We start from the raw sequence: 17,104 nt of genomic DNA, 5'->3' as shown, positions 1-17,104 counted from the left end.
TCCTGTAGACTTTAGCTTCAGTTTAATTTACCTTCCTTTTTTCTTGTTGTTTAGGTCCTCCCTCTAAAATGGACTAAAGCTACATCTATTTACTTTCTTCTTCCTTCTTTGCAAATATTTTTTCCTCCTAATTTCTTTCTGTGACAGCAGTCCATCCACTTGGAGTGTTAGTTGTTTTTCAGGAGAAATCAGGGGCTACCCCATATTTTTCTTGTTGGACATTTATTTTAAGCAGACTTCAGGCAAGTTCTTCTTTGCGTTGTTAGCTGCACCTTGTAGCATTATCATGATCATGCTGGCAGACAGTTGTTTGTTACCTTTACGGCATATCTAGGAGATCAGGGAAGGTAGGATGGAGAAGTCTCACAAGGCAGCCATTGTAGGTGTTTCTCTGGAGCAGTCCTCTGAAATTATCAAAATATCTGTCAAAACGTCATTCATATTTTCTTTGTCTCTTTTGCCCAGTGTTTTATGTATATTTTGAGTCATGAATAGCCTCTGTTTGCGTTCACAAGACCCAGGTCTCAGTCCTGTACCAGAGCCAGCTCCAAGAGAGCTCATATCACAGCCATAAGCATAGAGTTACTCTTGATAGATCCTCTCAATTTATAGTGCTCTCAATAAATCAGACAAAAACAAAATAATAAAAGTCCATTCAGGATCTGAAAATATTTCATTGCACGGGTTGGTAGCATTGCAAGTCTGCAGCTCTCATCTGTCTGATACTGCAAGCTTGTCATACCACAGCAAAGTACTGGTCATGAGCACTTTAAAACATTTGTGCACGCCAGCTGGTTTGCATATGGGAAGTTATGATATTATTCAGCAAAACTGCAATTTTACAGTGCCTGGGAGGACAGCAGTGTGCTTAAACATTTCTGGTTGCACTGGTGGATCACTTGACTGTTGGAATTTTCTTTACATAGCTTCACATAATCTGTTAGAACTGAATTATGCCATGTCTTCCTGCTCATATTATTTTACTTCTAGTAATATCTCATTCCCATGCATTTAGAATCTCTAGAGTTTGCAGCTGAGAGTTCTAATTAGGTGTGTCTACAACTCTGGAAAATAGGTCTTCCATCTTATTTTCATGTTTGGATTCAATTTACTATGTTGAAACAATTGCTTTGCTCTGGGATCTATCAATGTTTTCTCTTTCAGGGTAGGAGAGGAATTTGGATCAGTCACAAAAAGTAAATGACTGTGAGTATCTTGCATGAAACCTACAGTTTGCTGGGTGATTCTCCTGTTTGTTCAATGCACGTGAACTCACACAGAGCAATGCCATATCTTTAATGGGCCTGTTTTTATACAGGGTTTTGTTCAGGATGTGAAGTATTTTGCACAGGAATTTAAGAGCTCCTGCAGCACACACTCTGTAATTTCAAGGCCACCTAAGATTTCTTTTTTGGCTCACTTTTTGGCACAATGCACACAAATGTTTAGATATCACCCTGCCTGTGCTAATATGAGCTAGTAACATTGAGAATTTTAGTGGGTTGGTGTGGTTTTTTTTTCTGGAAAAACAATACAGTGCTTTTTTGCAGACACTAGGTTAATTTCTGTTTCCTTTCCCTGCCCTGTCCTCACCATGGCTGGACAGGTGAAAGCAGAGGTGAGCCTGAGGCAGCTCAAGGTTTAGAGCTCGAAAAGCCATCCCTGGCAGTGCTGAGCAGGACAGGCTGATGCTTCTCTGCACCCCAAAGTAACTTTAATGTGGCAGCCAGGTTCTTTTTTTCTTTTTTTTTTCTTTTTTTTTTTTTTCCTGTACTGTCTGTGGTCAGTGTCAGGGAGAGCTGTTTGTTACGGAGGTGTCCAAATGAAGGATGATTCCTGCCAGGCCTTTGACAGAGGCAAAAAAAAGCCTCATTTCCTGGCTAAGCAGGAAAGACAGAAGCTGTGAATACATTTATTGTTAAATCATGCTGTTACTTGGGCTTTGAGCTCATTTGTGCATGAACTGTCATTTAGTTTTGTAACTGGGCAGTGACCACAGAACTGACCTAAGAATGGGCTTGCATTGAAGGTGCTACAATGTGAAAACAAACAGTAATAACAGCTACCAGTGCTGTTGGGCTGCACATCTAGTCTCTGAGCACCCCAGAATTACACCCTTAGCCAAATGGAGACAATCCTTGAACATTTATGGAGAGTTCTTGGAAATGTATGAAAGTCTGTTTCCACAAGCTGCTTGCTTGGTCAGGAAGAGTGTGAAAGCCTGGAGTAATTTATGAAAATTGCCTCCAAATATCCTGATTCTCCATGCCTCTCTGAGCCCTAGCACTGCCGGGTGTTGTCACATGCTGGACAGAAGATGGGATCAGTTCCTTTGTCTTTCTGGCCTTCTCTGTTACAAGAAAAGGATGCAGCACTGAAAACATAAATATACCTAATCAGGGTTGCTGGTGCCCAGAGCATCATGAGGAACAACAAAATCCCAACAGCCTAAAGTGGTCGCACACAGAGCATTCAGCACCTACAACAACCTGCTCCCCGGAGCATCTCCCATGGGAAGGATCCCTCCTTTCCTATTTCCCCACACAGATGCCGTCTGCAGCTTGGACATTGAAAACCAATCAGCTGCAAAAAACTGCCTTGGACACTTCAAACAGGGCCCAGAAATGGAAGTATCACTTTTATTTTTTTGGTCACCTTCAGCTGATACAAAATAGGTGCATGCATTGGTAATCTGGCTGCTAAACTCAGATGTGAGAATCTGTACTGAGCACCTGCTTTTCCTTAAGTAGTACATCTTGACAAATTACATCATCAAGAGCATCGTGCTCCAGAATGAATCTCACAAAGATTAAGTCATGTTCTAGTACATCCAGCACAGAAGTGGGAAAAAGACAAAGTCTCTTGAGCATAAAGACTGTGGCAAGCTGAAGTCCTGTGCACTTGGCAATCTCAGTAATCCACAAGAAGTTAAATAATGACAGGGCACATGCTTGAATCCTGCAGCTTGTGGTCCTCAGGCCACATGTTGGGCATTCCTGGTATTTTCTGCTTTCAAAGAGGATGAAGACTCTCACCTCCTGCTGCCTTAGTGTCGGGTGAGTGCAGGCCAGCACTTAGCAGATCCAGAGAGAAAACAGCAGGCTCTTCTGAGATTTCTGGGCCTGTAACAACCTCTAAATCATCACAGTGCTCCCCCAAACTTGCTTAACCAGATTTTTCCATCATTGCAGGAGTCCAAGTGGAGCCCTTTATGTGCATTTTATTAAGCAGTGAAGGAAGGAAGAGTATGGCTCACTCAGTATGTACCTCAGAAGGTGTGGATGCCTGGCCTGCCTGCCAGTGAGCTGCTTGTGCATGCAGAGAGCAGCTTACATTCACTCTGAATGCTTTTGTTAGATAATAAGAAAAAACATTGCCACATGTATGCAAAATGCTGCTCTCAAAGACTCCTCACTTGGCCAAATCTGAGCTCATTTTCACCAGGATCCCCACAGGGCTTTCTCAGCTAGGCTGCCTCCCTTGCCAGGCTGGTTCTGCTGGCAACCAGCTCTTGTGAACTTCCTATAAAACCTCTTACAAACTGAAGATTAGCCTAAACACCAGGAGAAGTGCACTCTTTCCCCCTCTAACACAGCGTGTATTCACGTTTGCAATAGGAATTATACTTGCTCTGTGTTTGCTCTAGCTCTGCAGAAAAGTTCCAATTCAGGAGGAAATAACAAAAGTGCTAATACAAAATGTATCATTCAAACACGCTGGTGATCTTCACTCCAGGTGCCAGGAGCACTGAAGCTGTGATAAATACAGTTGCATCTCTCTCTATCCATTGGATAAAATTGTCAAGGCAAGTGATCCAGCTGATTTGTAGTGATTAATGCATCTTTCAAGCGTGTTTCCCTGTCCTGAATCACAAGGACAGTACAAAATCATACTGCTACTGCTGCATATATTTTACAAGAACAGCTTAATTCCCCACCCTCCACGGGCCTAGGACACTGGGATGCAGACATCCCTCCACCATCCCAAACTTGTGCCATGGCTTGCCCTCAGCCAGGGACCACCATTCTTCTGCTCCAGGGAGCCAGCCAGATTCCATGAGACAATATTTCACCTCACCAGCTTCATGTTAAAGATGGCACATAGTCAGGTAAGAACTCACATGCTTTCTTTGTCCAGGTTTTTGATGAGCTGTTTCCATGGAAATAGGTTGTTTCTGCTTATTGATGCCTGTATTCTGCTGGAAACCCTTGTTTCCACTTTTTTTTTTTTTTTTTTTTTTTTTTTTTCTGGGAATGGCTGCAGTACACATCTTGAGGCCTCCTTGTCCTTAACTTTTACTTCTCCTCCTAATTTTATATACAAAAAGTTTAGAAGATCAACCACTGATTGACAGACATGATTGCAATGCATTTATGGGTTTAATGAAAAATAGCACACAGCATTAAAAACACATGGTTCTGATTTTAATAGTAGCATATTAGCAAAGCAGGTTAAACATTGTTATCTTCTTCTTCTATTTATCTGTTTCTTTTAAGAGTCCTCTTCAGAGAAAATCCTTTTTAAGAAAAAAATATCAAGTTAATAGGAAAAAAGCACTTTTTTCAGAAATTATTCAGGAATGCTTCAACAACCTTTCAAAAGGCAACCATTTCTCAAGGGAAAAAAAAAGAAAAAGGGAAGGATTTGCTTTTTCTTTCTTATTTCTCCCATGGGGAACAATAGCAATCTTTAGCAAGTTGCTATAAGAGAGAGGGAGGAAATTCCATTGAAAAATATGGCAAGAAACAAGGTATTTTCAACCACATCTCTTCACTAGTAATGTAACATGTCAGAGGACTGCAGCAGCAGGTGTGTTGCTTCACAGAGGCAGGACCAGTTACAGAACATATATCAGAGAAAAGAAAAAGATACCAAAGAAAACTCTATGGCTTCTTCCTTACATTTTTTGCTATCTGTCTTATGACTGCATGTAATGTCTTGATAGTGGTGAAGAAATAATTGCAATAATAGCAATAATAGCAATAATAGCAATAATAATAATAACAACAACAACTTGTTTTTCTACTGTAATCTGGGGAATCTCTTAGAGGAAACTAGTGAGCTAGTTCTAATGATGCCTCTGAGAAGAAGACTGGTATTGTTTTCATTTTACACATGATGAAAATGATAGATGAAGTGTTTAAATGATGCAAAGGGAAAAATCAGTTTCCCTCTTCACTGAGGAGGTTTGCCATCAAATATCTCAAATAAGATAGTTTTGTTATACATGAGGAGGCTGCATTTGGGGAAGAAGTATTATGTCCTTTCAGGACAGCCCCCATAGTTCTCTCTGGACCAGTTAAGTTAACAAATTAACTAAATTCATGAGTTTGGCTGCTCAGAGGCACAGACATGAAATGGATCGCAAGACAAGCACTGTGCTACAACCATAGGTATCCAAAAATGCAGCTCCTTGGCAAGGGAGATGCCATGCAGGCATGGCATTTGCAAACAAAGGGATTTGGGGATCTAAGTGCTTTTATTCAAATAAATGTATTTGTTCCAGAGGAACAGAGGTGGTGTGATGATGCATTGTAACAAAAAAGTACATTGCAATTACATTGTGATGCTCCCGTCATAGTCATTAAGTACTCAGATTAGCTTCACTGTCTCTCTCAATTGCATCAATTAGAGCTCTACATTCAATTTTCTGGGGTAATTTTGTTGGTGTGGCATGATGAAATGGTGCTTTTACCTTCCATATGCTAATTTTCTTACTTGTGTTTGTACTGCTCCCTTTTATTAGCTATAGTCATCCTCATTACTGTTGTCCAGACCTTGTCCATGTTATAGCTATACTCATCTGCCTCCTTCCACTGTGCAATGAGCAAGCCCTTGATATCTGATGCAGCTGAAAAATCAAGCACAATTCAGCTATGATTTCTCTTCAATCTGTACTTCCTGGCCCTGTCTCCTCTTTCACTTTGTGGAGATTTCTTCAGCCACATCTGAGCATCGCCAGAATAAAAGTGGAAATGTTTTGCTGAAAGCAGCTTTTCACATGCTGTGAATTTATCAGCTCTTCTGTGCCAAACCTCTTGAGGTAAAACTGATCCTGCATGTGCAGGATAAACATTCCCTGTTGACATGTTAAGTTAGCAAGCCTGCTGAGTTATCCTGGGTTATTATCTTCCCCAGCACTGGAGGTGGAGAGTTGAGGTAGACACATGGCTCCACATCATTAGCCTTCACAAATTTGCCATTGGTCTGTGAAACAGTCTGTTATTAAAACATGAAAAGCAAAAGGAAAAAATATCTCAGAAAAATCTACCTGGACAACTGTGTTTGGAGAACAGGATGTGAAGTTTTGCATTTTTCTGTGGCAAGCAGACAAATAGTTTTCTACATTTATAAATCAAAACAGCAATATTTGTAGCATCTGCTTGGCTGTTTTAGCCATCATTATAAGAAATGACCATTCAATCAATACTAAAGAGCAAGAATTGTCATCTTGGCTGCAGAACCTCTTTCTACACCACAGATTAAAATTATTTGCTTTTCAATGACTCCTTTGTGCTAAGGATTTGAATTTTGCTAGGGAAGCTGTTTTGGACTGTGGGGTTGCTGCAAAGCAGATGCTGGGAAACTGAGCCCCAGCTCTGCTCTTTATTACATGGGGACAGACTTTGGAGGTTACACAGCTCCTCCTGTCTTGGGTTGCTGCAGCTTGGCAGCCTCCAGGAGCTGCACACCTGTGGATCTGTCCTTGCCATTGCTGAAATGGAGCCACCTGTCTGATGTCATGTGACATCTCTTTAAGGAAACTTGAGACTAGTGTAAGTATGATAACCCAGTGTAGACACTCCCTGTGCTTAACCCAGTTGGCCACTAGATCTAAAAGGAAGGGGGACACGTTCTGAGACATGTAGCCTTTTAAAATGCTGCCATTTGCAGAATGTCTGTCCTTGCTGCATTTTTTGTTTGTGTTCTGACGAACTCCAAGCATGTTGAAGACAGGAAAGTAAGTAGCAAGCTGGCTTTGTTATAGGTGGCACTGATTTCCCTGTGGGAAGCTGTCTGCAGATCTTTACTTGAAGTTCATGTTATGTACCTGAACTGCAACTTGTTCTTCCAAACCTTAGTGAAAACACACTGCCTTCTTTCTAAAATGTGTTTCTATTTTATTCGTTCATTAATATTCCCAACAACTTTTAAAGTTAGAATATAAAAGGAAAAAATGAAAAGGTTCTTCAACACCTCTTGTGGTTTTTTTTTTCTTCATTGTGATATTCAGATTTAGTCAACAATAAAAGATTAAAGGTGTCAATGCTGTGAAAGAACAATTTTGTGAAGCTGCCTGACAGGATTTGTAAAGCAAGAGCCCTTTTTTGCCTTTCTCTGCTCTCTGATTTATCTTCAGCACTGATGTATCAAAGTTGCCCAATTCACATTTTTTTTTATTTTTTTGTAGACAGAGAGAAGGCATTTTATTCTCTCCCTTAGCTTAAAAGCAAAGACCTGTTAAGTCTTCTTGGTTGTTAAGGACAATCTTGCCCTTGGTTGCAGTGAATGAATGCCATGAGTGTTAGATAATCCTGCTCCTAAATGTCAGCCAAGAGATCTAGGGGAGATCAGCCACTGGTCTGGTTTGGTTCTTTCCCTCCATGGGCCTGTCCAAATTGTGAAGAGGTAAACAGGGTTATCCTGAACAGAGAGACCTGCTTAGCCTTTGCAAATGCTGGCTCAGGTTCTTACCAGCACCCAACATCCCATTTGCAAATATTCTTTTAACTTTCCTAAATGGTGGCCCAGGACAAAGGAGAGCTTGAGTCTGTTGCTTGAGATGACTTACTGTGGGCTTCTCAGCAATCTGAGCAAACTGAAAATGGACCTCGTAAAATGTTGCTCTTAGCAGATATTATTTACGGCCGGACTGACAAGATGAATCCAAAGTATAAATCAAACTTTGGAGCACAAATCTCGTTAGTTGCCATGTTAGTAAATCAGCTCACCTAAATAATCTTGAGCTTTTGACAATGATGCAGCCTTCTGGATTGAAAATTCAGCTCCTGCTTGTGCAGTGAACTTGATCTGCTGACATTTCAAAGGATTGAGATCTTATTTCTGATGGTTCAGTTTATTCTCAACTATAAACTATTTTGAGCAGCAGTGAGCTGAATACAAACAGTTGATGTTCAGGTCTGTCTCCTCTGACTAAGCAGAGTAGGTTAGGGAAACTGTGTAATTTGTACATGTTTTCCAGAAAAAAATAAGAAGCAAACATGGCAATGTGGGAAGACAAATAACAGAGCGCACATAAAGAATGTTCCAGGGAACTGCTTTTATGTTTGTTTTAACTTTTCCATTTGGAAAGAAAATCTGATGTTTTCAATCCATACCTCCAAGCTTATTCCCAGAATGAAAAGCCTGTGCTAGAGAGAAGTGATTTCTGCTTTTCACTGAAGGTCTGGTATTGTTTGACAATAAATTGTGTTCTATACAGCTTCAATTACTAACCCACTCAGATCTGACAGCCCTTAATTATCTGAGACATGATCTACTAAAATCTACATCTGGAAACCATGTCAATTTTTGCTTTTGGCATTGGAAAGGCTGACTTAATGTTAAACACATACTCTTAAATGCAAAGCTTTGGGAGAAATTAGTACAGCTGAATACCCTTCTGCAGATTAAATGTTAAAATAGATTGCACAGGCCTTTTATTTAATAGTTACAATGTTTCACCACATTTCCATGTGCTGTGTTCTCTCCATATATCTGTTGGTTGATTTTGTGTCTCCCATAGATCTGATGCTTGCTCTTCTGGGATCCTGTCAGCACAGCTGTAATGGAGAAACACTCCCCAGGACTCAGAGCCTGGCTGTTTTGTCACTTCTGACTAGGCAGACTTGTGTTCCTGATAGATTTGCCTCTTTTCCAAAGCTTGTCAAGTTGCTTAGTCTTCAAGTAGCCAGGGAGGAAAAAAATATGTACTTTATGCATATAGCTGGGGATGTTGAAAAACTAGTACCCATTTGGGTTAGTGAATTAAGACTTGACCTCAGCACTTCTAAGGTACTAGCTAAACCATCAGTTCATAGATTTTCTCATCAATACGTTGAAATATCTCGAAGGTGGGTGCCAAGAGGATGGTGCCAGACTGTTCCCAGTGCTGCCCAGTGACAGAACAAGGAGTAATGGCCATAAACTGAAACACAAGTTCCACCTCAACATGAGGAAGATTTGCTTTACATTGGGGGTGGCAGAGCACTGGAATGGCTGCCCAGGAAAGTCATGGATTCTTCTTTTCTGGAGGCATTTAAAACCCACCTGGATGCCTTCCTGTGTCACCTACTTTAGGTTACTCCCTTCTTGGCAAGGGGGTACGAGCAGATGATCTCCAAAGGTCCCTTCCAAACCTAATGATTCTGTGATTCTGTGATTTGAGGGCTACAGGTAAAAAAACACAAAAAACCCCCAAACTTTCTGAAAAGCACATGGAATAAAGTTTTCCAGTCTGTGTGTATTCTGAGGGTTTTTTTTTTCTGTAATAAGATGCTAAAATACATTCCTGGGCTATTCACCAATGGCCTGGTTGGCAAAATTGGCAACTGCAGAATATGCCTTCAGATTGAGGGGGTTTTACCCCATACTTAAACTGGTAAAGAATTCCAACAGTTTCAGAAAATAATTTTTTTCTCAGCTTAATTAGACTAACATTTTTAATAGCTTCTCAGTATATGTTGATAACTATAATAATGATAACCATGATGTGATGGTGATGATATCATAATAATAATTGTAATAATAATAACAACAGCAGCAATAATGATAATAAGTTGTTGCTTTGTTATGGGCACGCCTGCCATGCTGATTAGATCACTTACTGATAAGGATAAGCTCAAACCCAAGTGGCCAATAGTATCTGGCAGTGCAGATACTACTGCAGTGTGGAGCACAGCTATCATGCAAATGAAAACCATCAAAGCCTGGCACTGGATGCTCTGTCCAGCCTGTTGAGACCCAGTGAGCTTTACTGCTGAAATCCTTGAAAGACTGGTTAGAAAACAATGCAGAAGAGGGAAAGGACGGGGCTCTGAGTGTGACGTAGTTACAGCAGACAACTTTTTTCTTGCTCACCACATTCTTACTGAAACTCCTAAAAGCCTTTAAATATTTAAACAGAAGAGTTGAGAAACTATTTTTCTCAGGGACTTACTTATGGCAACAAGGTGTTTCTGAAGGTAAATCTGGACGGTCTCTTCCATCATTACGAAGAGACTGAAGGATATCCTGGGAGTGGTAGGAACATCAGTATTGAAAATTGAACATTCACCATGTCTTTCTAGCTCCACAACAAATCTGCTATGAAACAATGATTTGTTTCACTCCAAGATTCCTTAAAGTTTGCAGGGAAAGTTCCTCAACCTGCCCCAGTTCCTGGGCAAGAATGCTGTTTTGGTGGGATGTAGCTCTACACCACCCTGTTTGTGACCATTCTGTGGTCCATCAGAGCAGACATTGCACTGCTTACTGCTCCAAATGTCTGCCCAAATGCTTTTTTCCTTTGGGATTTATACATCAGGTTTTGCACATCACATCAACCCACCAAGGTTAGAGAAGTCACACAGAAGGACAGAACCAAGCCACAAGATTTTATGCAGCAATTAAAGCAACTTTATTGAAAAATGTCAGTTGCTATCTTTGGTGACTGAAAGAACACAGAGCCATGTTATTTGTGATGTTCAAATTCTATTTTCCATTCATCCATACAGGCAGTTTTGCTAGTAGCAAACAAAAAGACAGAAGTCAGTCCTAGTGAAAACGTGACTTAACTAAAAGGCAAGTGAGATATTTTGAAGAAAAACCTTAAAGATTGTGACTATCCTTATTTTCCATCAGGGTGTGCTTGGTTCATATTTTCAAATTGGTCCTCATAGATTAATTTTAAATGAAATATGAGATATTAATATAAAGCCACATGTTGGCAGGAACTAAATTTCAAGGTAAAATCTCACATATTGCAATGTAAGTGCAAAAAAATGTCATCAGTGTGTCAGAGAAAATATCCACCTAAGATCCAGCATGCAAAGCACATTTCTTTTGTAGCACTCAAGCACAAGTTTGATGGTATTTATGTTCCCCCACAAAAAGACAATCCAAGGCTGTGTCATGTTTCATGGCAGTTACTGCATTTTAGTGGGACCTCAAGATTAAAATGTCCAAGTGTCTTGAATTAACAGTGACAGTGTTATCTTCTACTGTTTCATATACTTGTTTATGAAGGACATGATTTCAAGTAAGATTTGGCACTCCCACAGACTTTCTTGCCTCTTTCCTTATCTTGGAAAACTGCTGATATTGAATCTATGTCATGGCTTTTGTTTTTGTAGCAACAATTTGATGTCCTCATTGTGGATTTGACTTCACTGCAGTCTCCAACTGAATGGAGGGTTGTGTGTTAAAGATGAGGTTTCTGAAACAACTGCAGCCAAAGAGTTGAGGGAAAAACACCTGAACTTCATTTGGACAAAAAATCTCTCTAAATCTTCTAAAGTTTATTTTTATGAGATATTATTATTTACTTATTAAAAAAACATAATAGTTAATTTGTATCTTATTAATAAAAAGCAAAATCAGCTAATGATTTCACTTGAATCTATCTGTGAGCCTTTTTGTAAAGGGCTGTATTTTCATGGTTCCTCCCTTGTTAACATCTTAAAACAGGGGAGGTCAGGTTAATTTCTCTTTAGTCCCTAGATAACATCAAAGAAAATATTGAAAATGTCCTAATTTTTCAAGTCCAGACGCTATCTGGAGTTTTTTGGACAGATCTAATTCCCTTCTGATTCTTCCAGTACCTTCCTCACTTGCTAGTTATTTTTCTCCTCCCCCTGTTTACATGCAGCAAAATTATTCCTGCTTCCTCCCATCTCCCTGGTGAGCATAGATGTGAGGAAGTCATTGAGATTTCTGGTTCTGTATGCTTGCCCTGTCTTTCAAAGCCCACAGTGTTCACTCAGCAAGATTACTGCTTTCTATGACTGCAGAAGCTTTTATTTGTCTTCACAGCTTGTCCTGGCCTGGTTTCATTTTCACTGGTGGTTGACTAAGGCTGTACCTTGTATTCCCTGACTGACAAGAGGTTAGTGTTTCATCTACAAGGTTATTGTCTTCATATCCACTTCTTTTCTTTATCAATCTGCATTTCCCTGATCATCTCTGTTTGTTGTTTACCAGTGACAGTAAAAGCTTTTCCTCAATTTTTTTTTTTTTTTTTTGCTGTGCTGGACACCTGAAAAGCTGCTTCTGAGGGCTCAGCTCTCCTTTCCTCTGCCTTATTCCTCTTTTCTCCAGCAGGTGGTTTTTACCAGTACAAATTTTTCTGCCAGATTTTAATGGTTGAACTGGACACTGGCTTTCCATTTTGGAGATTATCCTGCTCTTTGTTTCTGGCAAACACAGACTGATATGTGAGAGCCTCACGGAGTTATGTAAGTGTTCAGTTCTACTGGTGCCTGATCTGTAAAATATGATTCTGATTCCCTATTGCTCTTAGCTGTGTATCCATATTGAATTAGGTGGTTTCTGCAGACAAAAGGGAACAAAATATGGTGACAATCAAATAGAGGAGGCAGAGTGCTGTTTCCTGTCCTCCTGCCAGCTCTTTCCTCCCAGCCAATGGCACATCATGCTCAAAAGTGCCAGAGGCATTGCTCAGTCCAGCAAACATCCTGGGGAGTGGACAGGATTTTCCCTGTGTGTTTTGATACTGTTCAGCTTGAATCATGTGAGGTGATCTACAGGCTGCCCTGGCTATTGCACACATGCACTAAGGAAAGCCATGGCTTGGCTGGGACTATGCAGCATAGACAAGGAATGCTTATACCATCTAATACCAAACACTGCAGAGAGGGGTTTGACAGGAAAATACTCTTTTATCAGGTGCATCTGCAAAGGTAGAAAGAAGGAAAACAATCTCATGCTCAGGATAAGATACTGACCTCAGCCCTTCTCCTCCAAAAGCTGGACATTTAGCTCTTCATTTCAGTAACAGTGTAGAGGTTAGAGCTGTTGACAAAGATACGCAGCAGAGAGTGGGGGAGAAGAGCTGAAAGTTTTCCCTTTGGAAACTTCCTTAATAACTTGGCAAGAGGCTGTTTGAGCTGGAGTAGCTGAGCTGCTGAAAATTTTCTTCTAGCAGAAGGGAATTCAAGTCCCAGAGACTGGCTGTAGCAGGAGAGGAAGCAGAGAGGGTGGCATGGCAGGCAGAGCACTCAGGTGGCAAAGGTTCAAGTATTGTCTGTCCTCATGGAAATAATTCTAAGTTTCATATGAAAGAATTTCTGAAACAAACCCAGGGCACTGTTTCCAAAAACAAATTCTTAACTGCAAAGTTGTAAAGGTTTTCTTCTGCTTTCAGTTTTACACCTTTCTTCCTGCACTATTTAGGCAACCTAGGTATTCTCCCTAGGGTGAACAGGGAAAGCCATTGGAAAACAAGACCCATCTTTGCATGTCCTGGATTTCATTTGTCGTCTTCATACATAAAGAAAGCCATTGCACAAGAAGGGTGAAAGAAGATTGAGTACTTGTGATCAGCTTAGAGGTTAAAGGACTTTTTATTGCAGATTGTCTTTTTTCCCCCCAAGAAAGTAAGGCAATATTTCCAATGTCTTCCTCTGTAAAAAACAACAAGAAAAAATCAGCCATAGTAGCTTGTAACTTGGGAGTACAGCAAATGTCCACATCCAGCTCATTTCTTATGTGATGGCTCATTTCCACAGCTTTGCCAAGTACCCAATTTTTGGCTGGAAAAAGGGTTTAAAATGGTGACTCCAACCTGCAGCTGTAGGTATAAGCAGGCCATACACTAACTTTGTATGAATAATCTGACCTAGCAACTGGAGTATTTTTTAAATTAGATGGACTCAATGTTTAGCTTCTGGGCAGTTCATTTTTGATTTACTCTGAATCCACAAATTGATCTGTGAACAGCCATTGCTTTCACAGAGGGATTTGATTTGTGGAATTATGGGCTAGATTCATCATACTGATGACAGATAGATTTTCATACTTTGGATTTTATTAATGGCATGTTCTTTGCTTGTTAACATTCAAAGGAGATCAATCCCAAGGCATTCTGGTGCTATTGAGTTTCTATGGAAAAAGGACACCATATGTTGAAGCAGGAGTAGAGGTCAGTGTGTATCAGTCTCAGAGAAATACAATACCTTACTAACAGGAAATAATTGGAAATGGGTCCAAATTTCAGCCAATTCAAGAACATCACTCCTCTCTTGGAAAAATCTATGTGGACTGAAATGCATTACTCTCAATGCTTTTTTGTTCACAATGCCTTTGTTATCTCCCACCCCCATCTAAGAGAAAAAATGTAAAATTTGTGCAAATATACCTTTACCAAGCACTCCTGGTGACCAGTTCTGGGCTCAGGTTACTAACCCTCAGTGCTTTTCTCCAGTTATGGACTTACACAAGTGAACTCTCCAGTCTCAAAAGCCTAGTATCCTACTTATTCTCTGGAAAAACCAGCTGCCACTTCTTCAAGCATGCATCATTTAACTCATTGAACCTGTGCCACAGTAATCAGTTCTATAAGGGGAAATGGTATTACCTTTCAGTAAACTTTTTATACAGCCCATGATATGCATTTTCATTATTTCTGGAATTCAATACTGTAGTTTAAAAAGTTACATTCTCTATAAAAATAGGTAACTGAATGAACTGCATGGAGCTCTGTCCAGCTACAGATGAGCAAAGAACGCTGAAGCTCAGCAGGACAGTTTAGTGTAAGATCCCTGAGATAACTACAGAGTAATTTTCAATACTGTTCACTCTGGGTGAACTCCCTATTACAAGAAGCCAAAGCTTCTCTTCACTGATGCAGCCAGCCCTGTTTTTGGGAACTCATGATGAGGTGGAGTGTTTACTTTGCTGTTTGCAAACTCTTCAGAGCATGGAATCAGTTTATTAACTTTGACCTCCAGCCAATATACATGAGCACAGAAGGCACAGGACCCAGGGAGGTTGCCTTAGCAAATGCAGGAGGCTGATTAATACATTGTCCTGGCTTTAATGTTAGCAAGTTTCTTAGCAACAGAACTGCTTCGGATTATCACATCCCTCATTTGGGAAGACTGGAGTATTTAGCTGTCCAAAGGACAGTTAAAATAGATTGTGGGGTTTTTTTCTGGAGGGTGGAGGGGGGACAAGATGGCAAAAAATAAGTTGTCAAAGACTGGTCTCGTTCCTCTGCACAGTGTTCTTTTAACTGTGCCATTGATTTCCCTTTTGGCCTTTTTGAGAAACAGAGACATCATTTTTTCCCATCAGACCTTTTGCTCCTATTGAGACTGATGTCTTTTCCTTGCTCATCGATTCCCATTGAGCCGACAGATTTCTGTCACATTATTTGGGAATTGCATGCATAATTTTGAAGGGAAAGCTGGAAGCAAAGAATAGCCTGGCACAGAGAGAAGGTGAAAATACATAATAGGTATTTTGTGCTTGATCAGAGGCAAAGGAACAGATTTTATTCCTCACAAGTTTTTCTGTACCTCAAAATTTATACTGTAATAAATGCTATTGGATGTTATACAAAGAACTACCTTAGCAAGTGCTGTGAAAAAATGATGGAATCTTTGTTTTCAAAGACGTTACGCTGTCAATTTGAAGGCATTAGTTATGGAAAATAGAAGTGCATTGGGCCTCTTTGAGAGTCACCTTCCCTGGAATCAGGAAAAAGCCTTGAGCTCCTTGAGCAAGGACCCTGAAAAGCTGGCTTGATGGGATTTATCTGTGCAGACACATGCAAATGAGTGTTTGACTTTGTAAGCCTGACCATCTATCAACTGAACACCCAGACAAATAGAAATTTGAAATATTATTTAATTTAGACATACTGTATTTTAGAAGGTTTCTTTCCCATTTTGGAAAATGCAAGTCAGGCTTTTCTAATGGTAAATTCCTGATCATTTGACAAAGGCTGTGAAACAACATGTAGAACATAAAATATAGGTGATTATTTTGTAAAGGCATGATTGCAAACAGCAGGACAGTGTTTTCTAAACCCTCCAGTGCAGAGGCAGCTCTGACTCTTTCCAGAAATCTGATGTAAGAATTCTCTTTGTCTCGGCAGGATCAGACCAGACCCTTGCTGGCTGTTTTCAAAATCTTAGCCTGGGAAGTCTCTATTTCCTTTTCTCTATGGGAAAGAAAACATAAAGATGCAACAAGAACTAGTCACACTTTCCACAGAAAACACAATTTTTCATGGATATATAGTAACTGTAAAGAATGCACCTTCCAGGGGTCAGGGGTTAAACTTAGAGCTCTGCAACATTTCAGGCTCAGTGAACTTCCCTGAACTACCATTTGTATGGCGGCATCCATAATTTCTCCAGCCTTTTTTGTGCTAAACAATACCTTTACTGTTCACATTTCTCCTTGGAGATGTACATTTTTATTAAAATATGACCTGATTTTACATATGGTTTCAATAGAAGGTGCTGTGTGTATTACTCTTATCTACTACAATCGACACAAAATAGATTTACACTAGCAAAGACTTCCTTTGATGGGAGCCATGTGACTGCAGCCTCAGGAGTGCATCAGGTGGCAATGAAAATGCAGATCATCACAATTCAGACTGAGGCCATCTCCCAGGCTCATATCAGTCTCTGCAATCTGCAGTTCTGTGGGTGTACTGCAGGATTTGGGATGTGCCGAACACGACACGTACCTTACCTCATAAGTTCTCATTTGGCTTTTGGCCAAATGATACTGTAAGTGGAAAAACACTCAATTAGATGAAGATACATCTTAATGAACTGCCTGCTGCACATCACCACTTGGAAAAACCTTATGCTAGACACTTGTTAAAAAATACATCTTCACATATGTCAACTTAAAAGACGGTCTTTTTGCTCTGTCGTGAGGGAGGGCTGGGTTCTTACAGGCACTTTCTTTCTCCAGGATTAGTCACTCATTGCAAAGGACACATGTAAACAACCTGAGGATGGGATGAGCCCTCTGCAGTTCCCCAGGTCAGCCCTTGCCCGCCCTGTTGGTGCAGATCAGGAAAGGTGCACACCAGGCTGTGGCAGACTTGTTTGCTCCCAACTGCAAGAGGTTCAAAGGAGGG

This window comes from Haemorhous mexicanus, chromosome 4 (assembly GCF_027477595.1).
Source record: "Haemorhous mexicanus isolate bHaeMex1 chromosome 4, bHaeMex1.pri, whole genome shotgun sequence".
In the NCBI taxonomy this organism is placed as follows: Eukaryota; Metazoa; Chordata; class Aves; order Passeriformes; family Fringillidae; genus Haemorhous; species Haemorhous mexicanus.
This window is presented reverse-complemented; position numbering follows the sequence as displayed.